This window comes from Ursus arctos, unplaced genomic scaffold, assembly GCF_023065955.2.
Source record: "Ursus arctos isolate Adak ecotype North America unplaced genomic scaffold, UrsArc2.0 scaffold_22, whole genome shotgun sequence".
NCBI lineage: Eukaryota > Metazoa > Chordata > Mammalia > Carnivora > Ursidae > Ursus > Ursus arctos.
In genome coordinates this window covers 47,302,966-47,328,594 of record NW_026622897.1, presented here as the reverse complement: position 1 = coordinate 47,328,594, position 25,629 = coordinate 47,302,966, and the positions used below count along the sequence as shown (strand labels likewise).

At 36.5% G+C, this 25,629-nt stretch overlaps 1 pseudogene; it reads left to right on the top strand.

Moving 5' to 3' along the window:
• Positions 1-9,367: 9,367 nt before the first annotated feature.
• Positions 9,368-25,629, top strand: part of LOC113269466 (ubiquitin-conjugating enzyme E2 C-like) — a 113,854-nt pseudogene continuing 97,592 nt past the window's right edge.

Below are 25,629 nucleotides of genomic sequence, written 5' to 3'. Positions count from 1 at the left end.
ATTCTGAGGTCAAAAGAGAATTCTAAAATTGAATTGAGACTTCAAAATCATTTTCAAATTATTTTTGTCAAAGAAAGAAGATAGGATCTACTTAACAGTTTGATAATCAATTTGCAGTTTTTAACTATTTAGATACATGCACTTTTTAACTATTTTTAACTATTCAGGTAGGTCGACCTCCATTTAGATGCTTGCCCCGGGACCTGATAAAGGGGTATAGGTCATAAACTCCCACAAAAAGTTGTTCACAGATGGTGTATTGAGCTATATAACAGAAAAATAGAAAAGAGAAATGAATAGTGGGGAGAAAACAGTGACTAGAACACAAAAGTCAGATCACAAAAGACTGGTGGTAACGAGTATGAGCTTTATCCTTTAGAGTGGTGTGGTAGCCACAATAATGGCCTCCCAGGATATCCACGTCCAACAGCTTAGAAATAGGAATGTTACCTAACATGGCAAAAAGGATTTTGAAGATGTGATAAATTTACAGATTTTGAGATGAGGAGATCATCCTGGAATATCCAGAGTGTTCTAATTCAATTATGTAAATTCTTAAAAGCTGAAAACCTTCTGGGGCACCTGGGTGACTCAGTGGGTTAAGCATCTGCCTTAGGCTCAGGTCATGATCCCAGGGGTCCCAGGATCAAGCACCACTTCAGGCTCCCTCTGCTCAGCAGGAAGCCTGCTTCTCCCTCTCACTCTGCTCTTCCCCACCCCTCTCGTGCTCTCTCTTTCGCTCTCTCTCGCTCTCAAATAAATAAAATCTTAAAAAAAAAAAAAGCTGAAAACCTTCCCCAGATGTGTTCAGGGAGATAGAGATATAGAAACAGAAGAAGAATGAGGGGGACTCAGCATTGCTGGCTTTGAACTGAGAGGAAGGGACAATGAGCCAAGGAGGCAAGCGGCCTCTAAGAGCTAGAAAGGACAAAAAAACAAATTCTCTCCTAAAGCTTCCAGAATGCAATGCAGCCCTGCTTATGCCTTGATTTTAGCCACTAAGACCCATGACAGATTTCTTTCCTCCAGATAATAAATGACTGTTATTTTAAGCCTCTAAATTCTTGTTAATTTGTTACAGCAGTGATAGAAAAGGCAGCATAATATAGGCAGCATCACTGAAAGTGTTTCCAGGAAATCTTATTAGGAGTTTAAAAGTAATAAATTCCTGTCGTAACCTTTAGGAATTATTTTGTCACAAATAATAAGATGGTCTGACAAATAGTGGCTTACATAAGTGCCACATTTTTCTGATCTAACAAGAAGTCCAGAGGTAGAACTGTGGGCTGGAGTTGCTGTGCAAGGACCGAGGACCCTTCTATCTTTATGTTCTACCATCCCAACAACTCAATTGCATGTTCATGGTCACAAAATGACTGTTTATGTGTCATGTCTGTGTCCAAGACAGGAAAAAGAAAGAAAATAGAGGGAGCATGCCAACAGAGGAGATCCTCCTTTCAAAAATATACGGCCCAGAAGCTCTACCCATAAATTATGCTTAAATTTCATTGGCCAGGACTGGCTTACTTAGCCAACTCCTAGGTAAAAGGAAGTAGCAGAAGATTAGTATTTTATGCAGAGACATTGCTAGAGTTCTGATGCTAAGGAGGAAGTAGGAAAGGGAAGATATTGGGAAATAATCAGGTTTCCCAACTGTGGGACTTCTTAAAGCCTCTCATAAGTTAGTGTGCATTGAGGTACTCCAGGAAAGATATACAGAATTCCCCAAACTTATCTGAATGAGGACAATCAGTTTATTTGTTTTCATATGGAGGAAGACCTCACAAGGATAGTGTACAGCATTGCTTGTAAGCACCATTATAAGGAAACAGTCATCAAAAGATTCTGAACAGGGCAAGAATCTGATTCAATATCACTCTCATAGCAGGATGGCCATGGGCAGTAGGAAGATATCTCTTTGTCTATCCTATGCTTATGCTGCTTTCAAAGTACAAGCTCAGCCCCAGGTAGAAGACAGGGACCAAATATTCCCTAGCATTAGGTTAGGGTAGTAAATGTTTTAAAGTTCTCAGAATCTTCTCTCTTAAAATGTATACAATGGTTCAACAATACAAAGTATTAATTGAATAATTGACTCAACTTCCAAGAATCTAAAAAAAACTAATTTTTTTGTCTTAGTTATTTAGATACATTGGAAAGCTTTTAGGAAGACAATATTCTAACCATGACTTTTTCCTTGAAAGTGGAAAATAACTGTAGAAAACACTGAATGAATCCTTAGGAGTATTTGTTATTATTATTATTTATTTGAAAGAGAGAGAGAGCACAAGGGGGCAGAGGAAGAAGCAGACTCCTCACTGAGCAGGGAGCCCAATCTGGGGCTCCATTCCAGGACTCTGGGATCAAGACCTGAGCCGAAGGCAGATGCTTAATGACTGAGCCACCCAGGTGCCCATGAATCCTTGGTAGTATTGAGGAGAAAACTCACATCCAGAGGTTAGGCAACCTGTTTATGATTATACAGCTGTCTGATGGTGGCCTTAGGACTAGAGCCCAGTACTCTCATTTCCCCAAACAGTCATTTTCCTATTATTAGGTGGGATCATTGGGCAGCAAGCTTTTTACCTGATGTAGGCATTATGTTTCAGGGAATATTATCAGAATGCAGTATATATGCACGCAAAGACTCTTTTCCCTTCTATAAAATAAAACTATCATCTTCTACTGCTTCCAAAAAGCTTAAATGGATGAGTTTTTACAGATTCTTTATGATGATAATAAGGTTCTAGTTTATTTCAAATATTATCCTGCTTGGAATTAAGTAGAATTACTTAATTCAATTAACTTCTGTGGACATAGTTATAAATTCAGTAACATATTTTAATATAACATGCTATGTTCATCCCCTATGTATTTATTGAGCACTTGTTAAGGATAGAGCCCTCTGCTGGGCAATGAAGATACAATGTGTGGAACACATGGTTGTCTGCAAAAGAGATTTTACTTTGCACGGAGAGACAAAAAAGATTTAGAAACTGTCAACTAAACCTGAAAGGCAAGTAGCGTTCGGGAAAAGGAATGGAATTTAGGCAGCAAGAAAATCATAAAAAGAATTGTGTTTACTACAGACTAGGGAAGGATCAAAGGCTATTCAGGCCTCAAAATTACATCTGTGGAATTCAAAAAGACCTACAAAGCACAGGAGAAGAAGAAGGAAGAGGAGGGGGATAAAGGAGAGAGGAAGTGGAAGAAGAGGGGGAGAGGAAGAAATAGAGGAGGAGGATGAAGGAGAGGACAAAAATAATTCCTCCTCTCCCCCCAGCAGCACCCAGCTGCCCCACTTTTGTGTGCTCCTAATATCCTAGGCACACCCCAGTTTGCCATCGTTTTAATACTCTGTAATACTCTGTTTATTTGTGTGTTCAATCAAAGTTTTTTGATCTCATGTAGGTAATTAACCAATTGCCCTTCAGTTCTTATCTTTTCCATGCCAAACAGGGTGCCAGGCATATAGTAAGTACAGGGTCAATATTAGTTAAATGAATTATTAAGGCATGAAAATACTTCAGGAGGGGGAATTATTTATCGTCATTATGTTTATTCCTACAAATGTAATCCTTACTCATTAGCCATCTGAGAGTTTGGATTTGCATCATGTTCCTCAGCAACATTTGATCTGGCAGTAGGGTCAGTCAGAGAGTACATGCAAACTCAGGTTCACCATGACTTTCAGTGACCCACAATAGCCAGAGTCTCTCTTTCCACACTACTATGACAGAACCCCTAGTATAAACTATTGATTTTAGTTAATAACAGTATTGGTTCATCAATTGGAACAAATATACTACCCCTGTGTGAAATTTTAATAATAGAGAAAATTGTGGGGAGCTGCTCAATTTTCTATAAACCCAGAACTGCTCTAAAAATAAGTCTATTAATTTAAAAAAAATCTAGTGCACATACGTTTACTTCTGATCTAAAACTTAAGCATGTTGAATTTTGTGGGTGTAGTATACTTCAAGTGCACGTTTCTAAATCCGGGAACTAGATATCTTAAATTCGACTATATAAAATGTTGAGCTTTGTGACAATAACATATTTTTGTTGTTACTAGGGTAGTTGAAAAACAAGTACAACTAGCAATAAGTTTAAAGTGATTTATATTCCCATACAATCTTGATAGTTTAAAGTAGGTACTGGTGCTTCCCTTTTATAGTTGAGGAAACAGGCTTGGAGATTTGAGGTCAAACGTCACACAACCAGCAAGCAGCAAGTCAAAATTCAAACCCAGTCACTTTTCTTAACATCCATGCTGTTTTTAACAATATAAAGCATATATAAATATATAAATACAAGGACATTTGGGCCTAACTCTTCAGTTACTTGATAGACAGCCTGGCCTGCATACCCTATGTACCAGGGAACCATCTATGTCCTCAAAATACTGACTTATTTATTAAACAATGTTCTGCCAAAGGGTCACCATTTAAATAATGAAAGCAATAAATCAATGGACACATTTCTGGATGAAACACTGTTTGTTAATTCCCCTTGATTTATTCACAGTCATTTCTAACTAATATTTATATCAGAGAGAATTCCCATTCCAATCAAGCAGCTATGATTCTAGCAGTGATTAGCCAGCTGATCACCTTCAGCTCAGCACAGAGCTCTCAATGTTATGGGGGTGATAATATACAGATGGATGATCCAGGTGAGATTACAACAGAGAGTCCTACAGAGAGTGTAGGACTTTCTTCGTCCTAACTTCAGATATGACATTTTTGGCATATTAAAACTTTCCCTACTCAGGGACACCTGGGTGGCTCAATCAGTTAACCGTCTGCCTTGGTCTCAGGTCATGATCTCAGGGATCGAGCCCCACATTGGGCTCCCTGCTCAGCTGGGAGCTTTCTTCTCCTTCTGCCTGCTGCTCCCCCTGCTTGTACACTCTCTCTCTCTCTGACAAATAAATAAATAAAATCTTAAAAAAAAAACAAAAAAAAAACCTTTCCCTACTCAGTGCAATATATGTGTATTGTAGCCCAAGTGTCCCTGAGATTCATTTGTGTTGGCTTTTGCATATGTGCCCTTTAAGGACTGGGAATGTCTTTTCTTATCAAGTATTGTTAAAAGAGTTTCACCATGACTGGGAAAATGGGAAATGAAAGCAAAACAAGACAACACAGTAACGGCAAGGCAGAGATAGTCCCAGGAGAACTAACATTACATTTTCAGGTTAAAAAATGTTTCAATCCCAACTTTATGAAAATTGACGCTTTTGTTATACTCTATCTTATGTTATTTTATTAATTTTTTCCCGTTAATGGCATTGCAAAGCAATTATGGAAATGACAAACATAATTTCCAGGCAACAGATCCTGGTAAATGCTTAGAATTTTTGTGGTTAACACTAAGATAGAATATATACCTTTCTTTTTTATTAAAGTAAAAATCTATTATTATTATTACTAAATATACTCTATAATAGAATTTGAGATCTAGTGTCAGAGTTCTACGCCGACTTCCACACTTTTATTTTTTAATTTTTATTTAAATTCAATTTAGTTAACATACAGTGCACTATTAGTTTCAAGGCTAGAGTTCAGTGATTCATCAGTTGAATATAACACCCAGCGCTCATTACATCCAATGCCCTCCTTAATGCCCATCACCCAGTTACCCCACCCCCCCACCCACCACCCCTCCAGCAACCCTCAGTTGGTTTGCTATAGTTAAAAGTCTCTTAAGGTTTGCCTCCCTCTCTGTTTTTATCTTATTTTCCCAAACATCTTAAAAGAATTCCTCAGGTAAACCATATAAACCCTAGCTGTTTCAACTTAGTTTTCTTACTTTAAAATTTAAATAATAGGTACGCCTGGGTGGCTCAGTTAAGTATCTGCCTTCGGCTCAGGTCAGGACTGAGCCCTACATTGGGCTACTTGCTCAGCAGGGAGCCTGCTTCTCCCCCTGCTTGGCTCTCTCTCTCTCTCTCTCTCTCTCTCTCTGGCAAATAAATAAAATCTTTTAAAAAATAACAAAATAAAATTTAAATAATAATGTAACTTATTGCCTTGAGAAAATATCCAAACCTAGTATCTTAACATTCAAAACCCATTTCTATCCACTTGCTTTCTCCATACTGACCACATTTCTCTTGGTGTCTCCTCACCTCACTTCCAGACTCCTACTGAGCCAAGAACAGCCAGTTGTATAGGCTCTCCTACACCCATGGCCATGGAGCTCAGCTTCGGGAGGACTGTCTCACTCCCTGCCTTCTTGCCTTCATTGTTCTACCTGCTAGCCATTGTCTTTTTTTATTGACCACTTGACTTCTTAATTTCTTTTGTCTTTCAAAACACTCCTCTCAGAAATACCTCCTCTGTAAACCGTCTCTCCTTTGAGATTTATATCTAAGTGGACACACTTAGATGCCTACCTAGCACTCATTCTCTGCTTCTGCCTTCCTAACAACACTCATTTTGTCCTCTTCAAATTCTGGTTTCTCTGATTGTCATTCCTTGATATTTCAGATGAGGATGTTTGAGTCAGAGGTAGAAGGAAGAGATCTCGGTTGGGAAGGTGATATTCTGTATCTGCTTATGGGAGATCAGAGGTGCACTGGTCTGGATTACTGAAGTGAGAGAGACCTAGGTTGAAATCTCAATTCTACTATTTACTGGCTGTGTAATCTCTAACAAATTTACTTTCCTGAGTTCTAGTTTTATAGCATTACAACGAAGACTGTATGGTCACTTTTATAGGATTATTATGAGAAGTAATTTTTACTAAAGGTCTAGAATTGTTCTTGGTACCTAAAAAGAGACAGATCTTATACACAGAGGTATGGATAATCACTCTTCTTGAAGTATTTTCAATAAAACTCCTCAATCTTGTAGATCTTTTAGCTGTAATTAACTTTGCTCATCAATCTTCACATTGCTCTTTAGTCACTTATGTATCTGATATATAGACAGATGTAAAAGTATGCCATATCTACCACATACGTATATATAGTTATATATAAAGAGATACATAAATCCATATATATATGGACCATATATATATATATATATATATGTATTTATATGGTCATCTCTTTCTCCTCCCTTTTCTCTCGATAGATACATAGATAGATAGATAGATAGATAGATAGATAGACAGACAGATAGGTCCAGAAAATGGAGATGGTATGGAGAAGTGCACTGTAGAAGATGAAGCCCCAGCTCTGGATGGACTGAGTTTAAATTCCAATTGTCTATGGCATCTGTTAGTAGGATGGCCTCGAGCAAGTCACTTAAGACTTCTGAACCTTGTTTTCTCTTTTGAAAGGTTAAGAAAATAGAATGTACCAGCCTGAGTTATTTCTAGGATTTAAGGTAACAATCTATGTGCCATGTGCCTGCAGGTATGTGCAGGTGTGCGGGGTGTATTTCCCCTAGGAACAACAGCTCAGTATTCACTACTTCCATGTTTGTGATGGCTTCATAGAACTACCACAAACAATGAGAATTGGCTATTTATATCTGTACATTAATTGCCTTGAGGATATTATTTACCTTTGTATATACCACTGTACTCTGACAAGCCTATTGTGTAACAAGGATTCAATTCATTCTTGTGGAAGAAAGCAAAGGAAAAATAGAGGAATGGAGAGAAGAGAGAAAGGACAGCAGGGACAGAATGGAAGATGACTGCGTGAAAGATGGCTCTGAAGCTCATCACAAGGTTGACATGTGGCTAATGACTCTTTTCCCATCAAGTTTGACTGCGAGGTTTTCATGGAAATGTTCCTTTTTAATACCTTTCATGCTCGGCATCCCGACTCACCGTCCCTTCTCCTGAATGCCAAGTAGACCTCCACGTGCTTTCATTTTTCTTCTTGAAATATTTGCCACCATTTATAGCATCACCTTCTTTGTCTCGGTCATCTGTTTTTCCAGTTATGACAAGCTCTTGCTAAATCTGTAAATGAGCTCAGAGGATTCCTTCTTCCAGGATAATTCTTCATCTTTCTCCCTCTGCCTTGCACTTCATGCTAGAATTGCTTGTGCCCTGTCTACACATTATTTTTCTTTTCAAGCAAGCTGAGCAACAGACCAAAGGAGCTATTTAACAGGAAGAAGTAAAGCCATTTTGTGATCTATTGGAAGTCTCTGACTAAAAGTGATAGTAATAATAATTCCATGAGTAAAATGACAGCTACATGCTAGGTATCATATTGGACCTTTTACATACTGTTATGGGCTGAGTTGTGTCCCCATAAAATTCAGATGTTGAAGTCCTAACCTCTAGTACTTCAAAATGTGACAGGATTTGGAGATAGAGTCTTTACAGAGGTAATTAAGGTAAAATGAGGTTGTAAGGGTAGGCTCTAACCTAATATGACTCATGTCTTTATAGGAAGAGGAGGTAAGGACACAGACATGCACAGAAAAAAGACCATGGGAAGACAGATGGAATGAATGGCCATTTAAAAGCCAAGGGGAGGTATTCTAGAAGAAATCAACTCTGTTGGCACCTTGATCTGAGAATTCTAGTCTCCAGAACTATGAGGAAATAAATTTCTGTTGCTGAAGCACCAAGGCTGTGGTACTTTGTTATAGCAGCTACATATAGAGAACTAATACATACACTTCATTCTATTTGTTTCCCGCTGCATCCTATAAAGAACAAAAAAGTATCATCCTCCCCTTTTTATAGAAACTGAAAGCAAGGCTCAAAAATAACATTTGAAGGATGCCATTTGAAGCAGAAAATCAACGCACTGATGAGTGTGACTAAATAGCAACTAGAAGCAGTAAGAATCTGGGGGCGCCTGGGTGGCACAGCGGTTAAGTGTCTGCCTTCGGCTCAGGGCGTGGTCCCGGCGTTATGGGATCGAGCCCCACATCAGGCTCCTCCGCTATGAGCCTGCTTCTTCCTCTCCCACTCCCCCTGCTTGTGTTCCCTCTCTCGCTGGCTGTCTCTGTCTCTGTCGAATAAATAAATAAAATCTTAAAAAAAAAAAAAGAAGCAGTAAGAATCTGAAGCAATAGGTTTGTAGTCTGATCCTTACATAATAAATATGCATTCTAGTTCCCTGTGTTATTTACTAAACTGATTCTAATTGTCTATTTTGTGCTAGGCTTTGTGATCTGTGCTGAGGATCCAGAGAGAACTAAAACATAGTTCTTGGACCACAGAAGCTCTTGGCCTTTTAGAGAAGATGCACACAAAATACATTCATTCATTCAATATACCGTATTGGATATATTCACTAAATCTAATTGTCACAAGTCTAGACACAGACCTGAGTAACTCTGCTGAGGAGAAATAAAAGCATTACAAAAGGACAGGCGGGCCCGCAGTCCTATAGTTGCAGTCGTGCTCCCCAAGTTCTCGTGTCCCTGCCAGCACCTCCCAGATGGCTTCCTAGAATTTCGACCCAGCCTCCACCAGCATTGCCACCACCCACAAAGGAGCCAAGGCCAGCCAGAGCACTGCCTACTCCATGGGCAAGAGGCTACAGCAGGAGCGGATGATGCCTGGTAACAAAGGAATTTCTGTCTTCCCTGAACCGGGCAACCTTTTCAAATGAATAGGGACCATCCATGGAGCAGCCGGCACAGTATATGAAGATCTGAGGTATAAGCGCTCCCTGGAGTTCCCCAGTGGGTACCCTTAAAACACATCCATGGTGCAATTACTCACACCCTGCTACCACCCCAACATGCACACCCAGGGTGATACCTGCCTGGACATCCCGGAGGACAAGTGGTCCACCCTGTATAATTGTCAGGACCATCCTGCTGTCCATCCAGAGCCTGCTAGGAGAACCCAACATTCACAGCTCTTTGAACACACATGCTGCTGAGCTCTGGAAAAAAAAAAAACAACCCACAACCTTTAAAAAGTATCTGCAAGAAACCAACTCAAAACAGGTCTCCAGCCAAGAACCCTTACTTGTACCCTTGTGTTGTCTTTTTAGCTTCTCCTCACACGGTCTGCCCTTTACTTTATTTCTTCAAAGGACAGTATCTTAAGATGCAGTGTCATTTTTGTTTTCTGGTTGTTGTTTTTTTAAATCAGGTTTCTAGTTGAACCCTTGTCATAAATAATATTAAATAAATACATTCTGGGATTTAAAAAAAAAATAAAATAAAAGGCCTGACAGATAAAATAATGACTCATCTGAGTCTTCAAGCATGAGGTGGTGTGACAGAACAATGGCTGATGACTTCTCAAATGGAGACAAGGACCTACGTTAGTTTTTTGTCACTAGCTGGTCAAATAGGCAGATAACCAGAGAAGTGTGAGTTCAGGCACCCCTGAGCCATTTCAGTTTCTCATCCAGACTAGCCTTGTTCTGACACGTTGCTCCCCTGATCACAGCATGGCTACTGCTTCCAGCAGAGTTACCTGCAAAGAGTGAAAACCCTGTCAATCCTGATGATAGACTGACTAACTGAACAACTGGCTTATACTTGCCCATTTATTTTTAATCTGGGCTGATAATACTACCAAGCTCTTCCCTTGGGAATGCATATGAAGATAAATGAGGTAATTTATGCCATAGGGTTCTGAACTCCTTAGAAGAAAAATGTTACAATAAATTTACAGTTATATTATATATTCTTTAATAAATATTTGATTGTATGTGCATAGAATATCTATGATCCCTTAAGAGATTTAGAGGAAGATAGCCAAGAAAAGACCTATAAGCCTTAAGCTGCCAAAACCCCAGAAGATGATTTAAGAAATGCAATAAGTAAGTAGGTTGACCTATTTCTCATTTTAAGGGCAGAAATAAAATTACCATTCCTATGCAGGAAAAGGCTTCTTTCCATGGTAAGTATGAGCAATATTAACACCAAGCTTTCTCTTTCTTCAGAAACATTTCTAAGTTGAGTTTAGTATGAAAGAAGCTCACACAAATACAAAAATAAAACCATGTAAAGTAATTATAGTAACAGGTCCTTGACTAACAAATCTAGTCGCTTTTATGCTGTCCCTCAGTCGGGGTACATTGTGAAAAAGCAAGAGCCTTGAAGTCATAACGACTGGTGTTCCATTCCTTTCTCTTCCAATTATAGGCCTTCTGACCTTGGGCAAGTGAGTTACACTCTCTGTGCTTTGGTTTGTTCATCCATAAAATAAAGACACTAATAGCCAATGTGCAGATTTGTTGTGAACACCCAATAAAAATTTTTTTTTCAAACACCTAGAACTCCAGCCAAGGTATAGCAGATGGTTGCCAAATGTTATATGTTGTGCTTTCCACCAAATGTGTGGTTTCTAACAGCCATGGAATTAGACAAAACCTAAGGACTTTAATGATGCTATATTAAATAATTATGTTATTATCTTATTTTTTTATCTTATTTAATCCTCAATAACCTCCTACAGCATAGACACTAGTACTATTACTACTTTACAGATGAGAAAACTGGGCTTTAGAGAGGTTAATTGACTCACCAGGTTTAGAACGTTTATAAATGGCACATGTGGGACTTCACACCAAAATCAGTATAGAAGACTGTGCTTTAAAGTCACCAACAGAAGAAAAAAAAAAGTCACCACCAGGAACAACTCTGTGTGTGTGTGTGTGTGTGTGTGTAACTCAAACCAAGCAAACATTTAGTCTAGTTCCTGTTGAATGATAATGATATTGACTATATCTCAGTGTCTATAACATTTATATTTTATAAGTTGTTTTGCTTTCTGATTTTTTGTTTGTTTGTTTTGGGAGTTTTCATTTGAATAAGACAAATTAAGAAGCGGGAGTGAAGAAGAAATCACTTTCCCCAAATTTTATGGGATAAAAGTGATTCTCAGAGAATAAGTAACTCTACCTTATTTTTATATACACACTATACTAAAACAATATAGTTTTGCTTTTGATTAATTAACATCTTTTAACTTTTTAACATCTCTTAACTGCCAGATCTCCATGATGAATTAGCAATTGTTGGGAAAGAAATCCATAATCTCACTCAGTAGTGTTATAGTGTGGGGCTTAATTGGAAGCATACAGTGTGGGGTAATGCTGCTAGGCTGTGGGGCAAAAGTCCTGGCCCAAAGCCTCATCTGAGCTGCTGACTAATCTAGCGAATTTAGGCAAGTCACTTATTTATGCTCCGTGTCAAATGGGTATAAAACTTCCATCACTGTATCTTACCTGACTAGAGTGGAGGTAACTTAGCCCCATCACCAGCACCCCCCTTGGGTCAGGTCTACCTCAGACTCCTCAACTTAACTTGGTTCTCTCTTTATCCCAGTACCTTATGTTTACAGTTTCTTGCTCTCTCTATCCTTTAGGATTGGTTACCTATTTAGACTATATCCATAGTTAGGTTTTCATTTTTCTCCAGTTACTGTCTCAGATTATTCCCAAATGTATGTACTGTATAGCCTGTGGGTATTTCTCAAACCATACTAAATTCAGGCCTGAGGAAAATGTAGTACAGCAAAGTCAGAAGTATGGATGCTTCTCGTCTGGGAGAATGACCTGTACAGAATATAAAAGAGACAAAGGGAAGTGAAAGACAGAAAAAAGCAAAGCTCAGAAGTTAATGGGAGAAAACTATGAGGAAAATATGGGTATAGGATGGCCATGTTGTCCCCTGGGAACAGGGTAAGAGCAGAATTTTCAGGAGACAGATGTGCTTGCAAAATTTTATGTGACCCAGACATTTCCAAATACCCTAAAGATCACTAACAGACTTTGTGGGAGTTCCTGAAATATAGGCATATCATGTTTTATTCTCAATTGTGTCTGTAGTAACTGGAGCAATACACTGATGGTGGGGTATAGAAGATATTTGTTGAAAGGGAAACCTGCTCTTCCTCCCAAAAAATGTTTCTCAGTTCTGTAAAATGTAATTAATTATTACCAATACATAAATATTAATGCCCTAAACATTTCTATCCTTTTTACTTGTGTGGGAAAAATAGAGGCAGATTCCAACAATTTAGATTCAGATAACTTATTAGTGAAAAGAAAAGAGCAGACACATGAAGTGTAAGTTTAAAACAAAATTAAAGAAATGAATATAGGTTTCATGTAGTTATGGCTCAAAGTGTGATGAGAATAACATAGGAATAGGTTGATGTATCTGTTAAACATTTTTTTTATTCAGTATGATTTCATGGCAGTCATCACATGTTTTAAAAATTCTAAAATGGACATTTTTATTTTTTAACACTTCTGAAATTGGGTAGCATCTTAAAATTGATGGCATGATCGGCTTAATTGGCAGCATTTTTAATGATACATAAAGTAGCACTGAATCTTAAAACCAGTAGTATCTTAGAGTCAATGAATCATGTTAATAAACGAATGGTGAATGAGCATTTGAATGACACAGGAAGACAAACCCTTATAATTCATTACAAAATTTCAGCCAGTAATTCTCAAATTTAGAAGTACATCAGAATCATCGGGGGGGGGGGGGGGTTATTATAATACAAACTGCTACCTCCCCTCCTCTGCCAGAGTTTCAGATTCAGTACCTCTATATTTGATGCCACTGATCTGAAAACCACTGCTCTAGGTCATTTAAGTAAAAAAAAAATTTTTTTTTAAGATTTTATTTATTTGACAGAGAGAGAGAAAGCACAAGCAGGGAGAGCAGCAGGCAGAGGGAGAGGCAGGCTTTCCGCTGAGCAGGGCTCAATCCCAGGACCCAGGGATCATGACCTGAGCCAAAGGCAGATGCTTAACCAAGAGAGCCATCCAGGCACCCCTTGTTTCGTTTTTTCATCTCAGTTTTTACAGGTTTAACTAATTAAAAAATCCAGTTAGACTTTTATGGTATCACACCTAGAAAATTATCACTGCCTTCTAAATTCTCTTCTTACTACCATGCTTTCCTCATTCAGAACCATCTTTTCCAGATATAACAGAGTTATCATCTGTTAGTACGTCCCTCCTCAAAACACACACACACACACACACACACACACACACACACACACACACACACACACATTTTATAATTAAAGGCTATTCATAGGCCTTCATCTTCCTGATTTAATCTACTTCCCTAAATGCTTTGACCATATATTCAGCCCAAGAAAATTTTATCAACTGGTTCCCCAATATGTCAACTTCTTTTCCAACCAGATGCCTTTGCACTTCTTGCTCACCTAAAAGGTAAAGGCCTACTTTAGTCCAGCACGGACAACTTTTCAGACTTAGCTCTAACACCATCTCCTGTTTCCATTTTTTTCTTGAATATCACACCAAAAGAGACACTACTTCTTGACGTGAGGTTCATTATCACGTAGTGCATACTATATAATCATTATGTGGGTAAGCTTAGTTCTTACCTCATCTAGAGTATGATCATCTTACATTGAAATCATACTTTATAGCATTTTTCCTCGAATTATTAACAGAATTCTTATCACCTAGTTAGGATTCAATGAATGATGTTAAATGAAGTATATGTGAAATTAAGCTATATTTTCAAGTAAATTAGTGTTTTTGGACTAATATACAAGTGGTCACTGTATATATGTGGTTCTATTTGACTCAACAAAAGGTCACTAAATATTATGTAGAATTTATTATCTAAGGCATCAAAAAGAACAGAGACAGAAAATATACAGGATCAATTTGGCAGTACATATATTTATTGAACGCCTATAACTTGTTACGTACATCTAAGAAACTCTCAGAGTAAAAGGCTAATGATACTCTTACCAAGGCGCAATGTTTTGCAGGAGCCTGTGAAAATATTCTATTAGCTTAGAGCCTCAGTACTGCTCCTTGTAGTATTCCGCTGAGGTTTAAACAAAGAGCTATCCAAAAAGAATTAAATCTCAGTCACTGGGGCCAGGGGAAAGATGGTCCCCTCCAGACATGAAAGGAGGCAAGTGAATTTCAGAAATAAATGACTTTACAGAGACGCACAGGCCTCTTGAGGGTGGAGTAGGCACTCCAGCTGGAAAGCTCTCAGACTAAATCAGACAGCAAAAGGTCATGACTGCCAAAAAGGGAATCTTTTCTAACTTCATTTTTTTTTTTACATTTGTCAACCTTAATAAGAAACTACTTCAAGCCTCTTTGCGACTAACTCAGTTTCAAGTGTAAACTGAAGATAGATAGGCCAAGATAGTGTTATAGTTCAGAAATTTTGGTAAACACATACTTGGCTTTCATATCGGCACTCTTAATTAAATAATTTTAAAGCATTTTATCTGAAAACTGCACAGGAAAAAAGGAAACATCTTAAAGCATACTATCTGTTGTTCTAATATCTATTGAGATTCCTACATGAACTTTATATGGCAGAAGCTCTCAAGTGGCAAGAAGAAAGGGGAAATTTCATGGATATGGAAAATTCCAGACATACGGTTCTCCAATTTATATTGACCTAATTAACCTTTTAGAAATCATTACTTGTCTAATCCATATCAGACAAAATCTTATTTACTGATAAAAAAACTGAAATCAGGACAAGTCATACAGCCAAAAAGTGGAAGTGTACATACTGAAACCCATTTCTTCTAGCTGCCAGTTCTCCTTAAATGCCTGGCACCCCATCCTTCTAAATGCGAAGCTTCACTTTTCTGGATGTCTCCAACACTGCATTACTTATTTTTAAATTTGTGTTTCTTTGATTAGGCACACTAAATGTTTCATTTGAAGAACTGTATTTTTGCCAGGTTTCCAAAAGACATCCTTCTGACAATGTTTGTATGTTATATTTGGAGGTGATTGTAGTCCTGCATTCAATTATTTAAATTATTGTTGCAAAATCTACTCTATCCTTAGTAAATAAATCTCTGCTAAAAATAATTTTAAAGTCAAAGAAATCTGAATATGAAATGGTATAGCTAAAGATTCCAAATGGGAAACACTGAAGTCAGAAAAATTAAATTTTTATCTATCTCTTCATCTTAGCTCTCCATTCAAAATTAAATGCAACTATAAATTGTTCCAGGTAAAGTGAATGTTTAACTCTCTTCTAAAGGACAAAATTAAAAACATGAAGTAAAAATTAATTCAGCTGAAAAGTCCTCACTTCTATTTGGCTTTCTCACTTTAAAATGGTAGATTTTCAGTGGTAAAGTGAATTGCCCTATAATCTTTTGATGAAAAGCAGATCATCTCAATTTTAGGCATGGTTTCTGGAACCATCTAGATTTTCATGAAATTAATTTTGATTCTCATATTACGACATATAAAAAGTTGAACTTGAAACCCCTTAATTTTCTTAATTGTGTCAAGAATAAAATGCAATTTGATGGGTGCTCTAATCTTCCACCATAGGAGACCTTTCACTGCACAGCTCTGAACATATTTGGGGCATGGTGTAGATTAAGAATACAAGTTCTAGTCTCTGATTACTGGGATTCGAATTCAATTCTATCACTTCCTGGAAGCACGAGCTTTGCAGGAAAGGACTCAATCTCTCCATGCCTCACTTTCTCATCCTATAAAATGAAGAGAGTTATAATAGTACCTATCAATATAGGATTAAAAAAGATAATCAATCATTTTTTAGCATAATTTTCAGAATAATATAGGTAATATAAATAGAATCTGCCTGTCACCCAATCACTCAGATAAGTCCTTATAAATGGTTCCTATTTTTGGTGGAGATAGCATTTATCTGGATGTCTAAGATAATAATAATTCAGATCTCCACCCCTCTGCAACAATGAAGACATTTCTTCATTCATTTAGCAAATGCGAATAAATAAAATAAATTTTGGACTAAGTGGGGAAAATATAATGTCCAACAAAATGTAGTTCCTGACCTCAGGGAGTTTATAAATTTTAGAGAATGACAGACTAGAGGCAATAATTCAGTTTGTGAACTTTTACTTCTCCATTTATAAAATAAAGGATTGATTTATATTATCTTACTTCTCTTTATCTTCTAAAGGGCTAAATTTTATAAATTAAGTTTATTTGTAAAGAACAGCTTGTTGTAACATTGTCTATCGTGAATCTCTGACCTCAGAATAAATGCAAGCATGACTATGAAATGTTTTCAAAGATATTCCTTTGGATAAGTAGTAGGAGACTATCATTGATAAAAAATTTTATCTTTATTTGGTGTTTTTTTAATTTTTTCAATGTAAATAATAAATATTTAATATGTAAACATTAAACAACACACTACTGCACCAGCAATTGGTGAAATAAGAAATCAAACAAAAAATCAAAATATGTTTCCAAACAAAAGAAAAGGAAAACACAATATTCCAAGTCCTATGGGATGCATCAAAAAGCTGATGCTAGAATGAAATTTATGCTATAAATACTTGTATTAAGAAAAAAAGTTCAAATAAACAACATTATACCACAAGGAACTAGAAAAAGAAGAAACTTAGCTGAAACTTAGCAGAGGAAGGAAATAACAAAGAAAAATCAGAAATAAATAAAATAGACACCAGAATAACATAACATTGAAAGTAATCATGAGTTTTTCCAAAAAAAGTAGACAAAACTGGCAATGCTTTAACTATGTTAACTAAGAAAAAAAACCAGAGAAGACTCAAAAAACAAAGTGAGAAATAGAAAACAATACAATAGAAAATCATAGAAATACATAGTGTGATAACAGATTACTATAAACAATTATGTACTAACAAATGACTTTTGTTTAAATCCACAATAATTGAAATTGAATTAGATCTTCTATTAAAATAAAGCTTTTGTAAAAATCTGTGCACTTATACAAAAGAATAAATTCCACATCACTGAAACAAAAATAAAATACAATACGAAACTATTATGTTGGTGTCAATATGGAGTATGCATTGGAGTTGGGAATACTGGAGTCAACAAGACTGGTTATAGGAGCATTGCAAAAATAAAAATGAAAATGACCAAAAAAAAAAAAAAAAAAACCAAAACAATTACCATCATGGCAATAAGGTTAGAATTAACTGGATGCATTTGAAATACATTAGATAATTTTGGCTGGATTCAGTTGATTGAATAAGAAGGGTTAAGACAAGCAGGCTTTGTAGGATTAATTTTCAGTATTTTAGCTTAAATAACTATATGACCATGAAATTCATGGATTATATATTTTCAGGAATGGAAATTGCTTATTTTAAATATGACTTATAAAAGTTTTGCATAGACATTTAGGATCTATAGCATCAATGAAGGACTATTTTTCAGTCAAGGGAATTTGAGGAGTTGATGACATAGTTAGGCTATTCTTATCCAAATAGATAAAGATAGCCATAGGACATGCTAGCAGGGCCAAAATAACACCAACCAACCAAACTCTCTGTCCTCCACAGAGGCCTCAAAGAAATTAAGCAGGTCACTAAACTGAGCTCAACCCCCCAGGGACTCAACTTGACAGTGGTGAGCAGAGGAAGTTAGTGCCATTCTAAGCACAAATATGATGCTCAGTAGATACTACCAACTGAAAGGACAAATACTCTGATAGGGCTTGAGTGAGACTAGAGAGAATGAGCTTAGTTGTGGCCAATGAAAGAGCTAGCAGGGTATTTTCAGGGAAGAGAAATCAGGGAAATACAACAACAACAAACCCTACTTGAAGGGCCAAAGGTCTCACCAAGGAGGTTGGGCTTCAAGGCTGGAACTCAAGTGAGCAAGATACCGGACTGAGACAAAGGGACTGAAGAGAAAGGCTGGGCAAGACGAACGGATTCAGGTACAGTTCCTTGGCATGCTGTTCATCCTTAACATAAAGATCACCCTGAAGGAAAACAGATGGTCTCATCCATGCCCTCTCAAACTCAAGTAGAAAGAAATTTCTTCACTATGGCCATGCTTAGATTTTACCGACTCATGGCCTGGAATGGAAGGAAAATGTAATAGCAGGTAAATCCTGCCATAAATGATTTGGGGCTGCAGAAGACAGATGCTGCCACACTTGGGGTCCTGTGAGTTCACTCTTCTCTAAAGGGCACTTTGCAGGGAGAAAAAAAATGCAATTTTCTCAAAGCTCCAGGGAAACAGTATCTGAAGGGAAGGGAAAATTAAAAAAGGAAGAGCTAAGAAAAAGAAAACAAAGGACATTCATTCCTTGAAAAACCTTACTAAAACGTCAGGTTTCTCAAGGGACTGTGCCTTTCAACTCTTATGGATGTTCTGCAGCCTTTAAGTGACTGTATCAGACACTGAGGATCTCTGTGAGGAGTAAAGCAAACAGCACAGCAGCAGCTATCAGTTTGGTGTGGGAGGAAGAGTCTTCACAGCATTCTCCAAAATAAAAGCAGAGAAACAAATAACTTAGGAAACAGAATTTTTGCTTTAAGATGATAATTTGTAGAGGCATATGATTTGAATGAATCTTTATACTGTATAATTCCCATTGTCTTTTTCTATGTACAAAATAATATTCATTGCAACAATTTTTAAAAATATAGATAAAAAATAACCATAAAAATTACATATTACCTAGAAATTCCCACTATATATAAATAGCAGCTGTTAGGATATTGGTTTCAATTCTTTTAGAATCAAATTATAGGTAAATCATACAGTAGATATAATTTTGTATTTTTTCAAGCTAAATATATTACAAATATATTTACGTATTACATATATATTCTTTTATTGTGTTATTTTGAAAAATATGTAATTTTATTCTATGAACATATACTTTATTTAACTAGTCCTTTGTTTTAGACATTTAAGTTGGCTCCCATTTTCCAAAGGGAAGTGAAATTAACATTCTTATTTCTAAATCTTTGCTCATATCTATGATTATTTCCTAAAAATAAATTGGTATAATTTAGGCTTTTTGTCTCACAACCAATTGTTGCATAAGCTATCATTTTTTCCACAGATTTAAAATGCTATCTTTATCATATACTAAATTAGAACCTATATATTTATCTGTATTTTTCTGCAGGAGGCTGTGGCGTTTTAGATTTCATATATCTTTTTTTTCCTACTCAAGTATAGTTGATACAAAATGTTATATTATTTCAGGTATACAACAGATTTTATGTGTTTTTAAAATACGTGGTGTGGTAGTCTATACTCATGGCAAATCTTTAAAATATATAAATCTTGGGACGCCTAGGTGGCTCAGTCAGTTAAGCAGTTAACTCTTGATTTTGGCTCAGATCATGATCTCAGGGTCTTGGGACTGAGCCTCGTGTCAGGCTCCATGTTCTGTGGGGAGTCTGCTTCTGTCCCCAGTTCACACACTCTCTCTCTCAAGTAAATACATCTTTAAAAATATATAAATAAAATATATAAATCTTCCCAAATACACATAATACAAAATAGGTGGTTTAGAATGAGGTATATATATATAATTTTGAGGATCAATAATATCTTTATAAGACTCATTCTTCCCAGTCTTTATTGAATTACCTCCACAATATTTTTAAAGATTTATTTATTTGTTTTAGAGACAGAAAGAGCAACCGAGACAGCAAGGTGGGAAGGGAGAGGGAGATGGTCTCAAGCAGACTCTGCACTGAGCATGGAGCCCAATATGGGGCTCAATCTCACAACCCTGAGATCACTACCTGAACCAAAACCAAGAGTCAGAGGCCTAACAAACTGCACCACCCAGATGCCCCAAATTCCCCCCAAAATTTTAAAATGTGTCCTCTTTATAGGAGTTTTACACATGTTCTTGCTAGTTTTGAGATATTTTTCGGCTGAGAGTAGGCAAAAATATTTTCACTATAATGCATTTTCTATCTATTATTGCTAGTACTATTAAGCTTATTTGAAAGTTTTTATAGGTTTAGTTGATTCAGATTTTTAGGGAAATATCTGAAAAATCATAATTTCATTTCTTCTAATATGCATATCTTCTAACCACTTTTCTTATATTATTACATGCAGGTAGTATATTTTGAAATAACTACAAATGCAGTTTTAATTCTTTGATAAGAAAACTGTAGTCTCAATTTTAGAGGAACTATTACTAAGGTTTGTGTTAACCCAACTCTCTTTAGATGATGGCATTGTGTAATAATTACCTATAATCACCATTTTTATTTTTTTCCAGTTTTAACAGTGCATTCTTAAACAATTTCAAATAAACAAAGGACCATATGAATGTCCCTAAGACATGTTGAAATGCTACAGTTAACATAACACTAGAACAAAAATTGGGAGACACATTTGAGAATAGGTTTTGATTTTAATTTGCATCATTTTGGTGTAGTTAATAATAGTTCAGGTAGAATGATCAGACATTGAATTATCCCAACTGTGTTATAGCCTCTTCTCAAATGAATACTCTCTGGCATCATCTTTTCCAAATTGATATTATAAACCCATGATAAATATTAGCTTCCTTACACTTAATCTACAAGTAATGGAAGGCATTCTTTTGCCTGGAAAGAAGGACGGGGAAATAGGGAAGTTGCATACCATGGGGATGATCCTTTTTGCAGACTAGAAGAAGGACTGGAAATGGGATGAACAGATATTGAAATACAAAGATCAGTTAGTTTCAATACTGAAGAAGAAATAAGAAGGGACTGAAAGAAGGGTTTAAAAGAATTATTTTACAGAAACTGCCAATGTAACGCCATGATTTCCAATCAGAAATAGTTAGAAGCTAGAGCCAGATGTCATGGTGGGCTCACCTTTGATTGCACATTTATTAGATTACTTAAATCTGTCCAAATCTATATCTTCCTAATATAAAGTAAATAAAGCCACATTTAGAAATACACTTACTGCATGGATAAAGAAAATTTGGTATATACATTTATAATGGAATATTACTCAGCCATCAAAAAGAATGAAATCTTGCCATTTGCAACAACATGGGTGGAAACAGAAGGTATTATGCTAAATGAAATAAGTCAGTCAGAGAAAGACAAATGCCATATGATTTCACTGATACATGGAATTTTAGAACAGATGAAGGGGAAAGAAAGGAAAAATAAAATAAGATAAAAACAGAGGGAGGCAAACCATGACACTCTTAACAAGAGGGAACAAGCTAAGGGTTGCTAGAGGGGAGGTGGATGGGGGGATGGGCTAAATGGGTGATGGGCATTAAGGAGGGCACTTGATGTAATGAGCACTGGGTGTTAAATGCAACTGATGAATCACTTAATTTTACCCCTAAAATGAATACTACACTATATGTTAACTCACTTGAATTTAAATAAAATTTTGAAAGAAAAAGAAACACCCTTACTACAGAAGTTTTGTCTATTTGTTCTTCAGTTTTATTCCACTTTTGCATTAAATATTAGATGTTTCAGCAGAAAACAATTCAGACTGTGGCAACAATATATGGAAAGTACATATAGGGATTAACTGATTTTATTTATTCTTTTAGGCTCTTCATGAACCTGTTTTGCAAAATACCTTAAAACATTAAAGAAAAAAACCACTACTTTTTTCCTAGACTTGAGCAAATACCTCTGAGTTTTCCCACACCCACTGCAACCTCGAAATTATCATATACGTGACCTATATTTTTTCTTAAAGAACAGTTCTACTAAAGTGATGCAATTCCTCAGAAGTCTGCAAAGTCCCCCCTCCACCTACACAGTTAAGTCTAACTACCCAGCCTGTCATTCATCTCCCTCTCTAATCCGTCCGTTAGCCAATTTTTCCATCTTGTTTCCCATGTATTTTTTTAACCCACCCAGTCACTTGACAAGCAGAAACACTAGCTTTGTTTCTCCTTCCTGTCTTAATCACCTCTGTGCCTCCATTCACAGAAGGAAAACTTGTCCCCTCATCTCTCCAGGCCTTGAAGTCCACTCAGCTGGAGTTTTCTCCAACAATCCCTGCCTCTTTCATTTGTTCAAAAGTAAATGTTTCCTCCACTAGTTTACACACATTAATTTCTGTATACGTCACTGAAGTAATTTTCTTCAGCTTTAGTTTTATTTTATACTCAGTGTATCTACCCTAAAATATATAAAGGAATAAAAAGAAAATAGCACGTGCCATTAGGCATTTGCCTTTTCGGTTCTATGTAAATCATATACGTAGGCTGGGCTTAATTCTCAAAAATTAAAGCAGTAAAATGGATATAAAATAATTACACCAAAGTATAGATAAGGAAACTGACATAGAAATAAGTAAAATAAGCCGGCCTGCGTTTGTAACTAGAAATTAATAAAGCCAATCCTCAATGCCCCAATCTACACTACACTACATTACTTCTGGCAAATGGATACAAAAAGCTGAAAGGAGTGTGGAATGTTAACTCTTACCATTCTTATTAACTCCCTGTTTCTCCACTGCTCTTCATCTTCATTCACCTGCCCCCACATTCCCAACTCTTTCTTCTTCTCCTTATCCCCCTCCCTCCCTGTCCCCCACCTCCTCTTTAATAGTGCACATGGATCTTTCAAGACCATCACTTTCCTTGTTCCAACCTTTATTGACTGATTTGAGTTCAAACTCTGAGATATACATATGAAAATCTCTTTTCTTTCCCCAAGCCATTTACAAACTCCCCTGAATACTTGGAAGGATTAGATTCCCAGTTACATCCCCATTACTGCTGGGATTCTCAGAGGGCATGTTGGTTAGGTTAGAGCAATGTTTTGTGTGAACAAGATCATACCTTCCCTATATAGGTTAACAACGGTTCTTTAGTTTCTGGAATATATATACTTCACATTTCTATTTGCTTTGTGTGAGATCATTCTGTCACTTGATTTCCCTTTTCTCTGGTTTCTATTTTTTTCTCCAGCCTGTCTGTCTCCTCTGCTGCCTCCTGCATCTGTCATTCACCAACCAATTTTATTGGTCCATTTTCTATCCTTGTTCACATTTGTTAATCTACTGCTGCTGGCCCAGTATTTGAGAAGGACTCAATATTAATGTGTTCCAACAAAGCAGACTTTTTCTTATCTCAATCACCACTTAGATTAGAAAATTTTGAAACCAGCTGAATTTAGCCATCTTCACTGATGTTAATGATTATCTCTCTTCTCAGCAGCAGACTTGTGCTATTTCTGCTGACAATATCTAAGGTCCACACATTTCCCCATTTGAACTTGAATTTGTGTAGATGATGGAGACATTGCCAACTTGTTTGGATTCCCAAGTACTGCGGAAGGAATTTGTGTGAACACTGGACTGATAGCTAAAATAACGGAACTCAAGTTTCTGTTCTATCCTGTGCAATCTTTCCAAACACCCCTGTTTTTTAATCTCCCAAGTGGAATTGCTATTAAAGTCTGCCTTAGAGGGTTATGTGAGGGTTGAAATGAGATAATGTATATGTAAGACATGGCCTTGCGTTTAGCTGATCCTCAATATCTTCCTAACATTTCCTTCTAAATCCATTTTCCAAGTCTTCCCAACACAGACAGCTTTGACATTCTCAGAATAAATACATGTTTTTTGATCAGGCATTAGAATAAATACATTTTAGAGGAATTTACATACCACATTAAGAAACTGCAGCCCTATTCTCTAGGCAATATATGATTTTGCATTATTGTAATGACTTGGCCCTCATCAGCAGCAGCCTTGGAAGAGCTCACTTTACACCAGGAGCTTTGGAAAGTTCATACTTCAGTTATTTACATTAATAAGGGGTAGAAGATCCTTGGTGGGGGCAATCAATTGGTACACACCAATAATCTAATTAATACAAGTCACTATTTGAGCTCTATCAGTATATTCTCCACAATATTTCTTTTCTTCTCTTACCTCCATTTACTCTCCCTACTTAATACCTGCTTCCTCTACTACTCATATGTTTTTTCCCCCATGTTGGGACCTTTTTTGCTATATTATGACACTGTTTAAACCTGGAGGCCATTCCTAGGGCTCCTGTTGATCCTTACAACTGAACTGTTTTTGTCTTGTCCCTATACATACAAAAATGAATAGTAATAAAAACAACCAAAAATGTTCACTGAGTTCTTTCTGTGTCAGGCACAGAGCTGAGATCTTCATGCCTCATAAGATTTTATACTTCACAACAACCTGTGAGGCAGCTATGATTGTAATCCCCAGTTTACACTTGCAAAAACTGAGGCAAAAAGAGATTTAGTTTCCCAAGAAACACAATCTGGTGTTATGACATGAGTCACTGTTCTACCTGGCAGCTCTCAGTAAATGTTTATTGAATAAATACCCAGAGTTTTGTCTTACTTCATGGCCCCACTCAAACTCACTCTTTCTGGGGGAAAAAAAAAAAACAAACCTCTGATCTACCCTTCAAGAAAGAAATATCTTTCTCTAAACTCCCAAAACATTTACTTCTATATTTACTTTCTACCTTACACATAGTCAGCTATTAATTTATTTTCATTCAAGGGTTAAATGTGTAGGAAAGTGTAAATCCCTTAAAATAGTGTCTGGCTTTTAGTGTCTTATATGTGTTTTTAATGAATTAACAACTAATGAAAATTTATACAAATAGTGCTATCATGACAACATACGTGTTAACTGCCAAGGAACTAAAAATCAACTCAAGGAATAAGCCACATGCAGTAGGGTATGTGTTTAATATTTTAATAGAGAAATGTGTATATCATGTTTATGGAAATTAATTTATATTCAATAGGAGGCATCAAAATTATAGATTAACATGTATTCTGAACTAACAAGTGCTTATTACTTCTATACTAGCCTGAAAAAACTTTAATTGTGTAAAAGATCTTCCCTCTGTCATTAGATACCCTATAGCACCTAACATAAGGTCTGTATACAGTAGGTTCCCAATAGAGAAGTGAGTTAATAAGTGAATACTGAGATTACTTACACTTAGCCTAGTA